Source organism: Triticum aestivum, unplaced genomic scaffold (genome assembly GCF_018294505.1).
Source record: "Triticum aestivum cultivar Chinese Spring unplaced genomic scaffold, IWGSC CS RefSeq v2.1 scaffold58551, whole genome shotgun sequence".
Lineage (NCBI taxonomy): Eukaryota > Viridiplantae > Streptophyta > Magnoliopsida > Poales > Poaceae > Triticum > Triticum aestivum.
The window spans coordinates 1-750 of NW_025306420.1; the positions used below are offsets into that span (position 1 = coordinate 1).

The 750-nt window shown below is 29.1% G+C and overlaps 1 non-coding gene across 1 annotated transcript; it reads right to left on the minus strand.

Annotated features, from left to right (window-relative positions):
• Positions 1 to 500: 500 nt before the first annotated feature.
• TRNAT-UGU (transfer RNA threonine (anticodon UGU)) lies at positions 501 to 573 on the minus strand. The gene has a single exon. It is a non-coding gene; the product is annotated as a tRNA-Thr (tRNA).
• Positions 574 to 750: the final 177 nt, after the last annotated feature.

Sequence of the window (750 nt, forward strand, 5' to 3'; positions counted from 1 at the left end):
TCGTTCTGTCAGACCATAATGAAAACGCAATTTCTGTTTTTCTTGAAGACGAATACGATATTGCTCCTTTTTCCCAGAATTGAATTTTTTTTTAAGATTACTTCCGGATTTAGGTGTTTTTCTAGTGAGTCCTGGTAAAGCTCCCAGACGGCGTATTTTTTTTAAACGAGGTCCTCGATAACGGGACATGAAGACTCCTTTTTTTATTTTATTGAAATTTCATTTTACACAATTAATTTCATTGTATTTACATTACAGAATACATCGAAATTAAAACTAAATTAAACTACAGGATAAACAGAGTAAAATCAACTAAAGTACCCAAAAAAATGGAATTTCATCAAAATCTTTATTTTTTGTTTTTTTGTATATATATTATTTATTTTATTGTTTTGTATCTAGCAAAATTGTAAGGTAAAAAACATAAAAGATCCTGGATTCTCCATTTAATTCGGAAAAAAAGAGATTCTTGTTCGTAGAACATCGATAGAGAAAAAAAAAGCCGACTATCGGATTTGAACCGATGACCCTCGCATTACAAATGCGATGCTCTAACCTCTGAGCTAAGTGGGCTTACATAACGGAAATAGTGTAACAAATAGAAATAGGTATAGTATAGGAAATCCGTAAAATCTCAGATATTAGTTATTAATCTTAGCTATTAACTAGTTCTAAATTTGAAGTTATACTTATAAAAATAAAAAAATACTAAAACTTCTTAAAGATAAAGTTAGCTTGATATGCTTAACT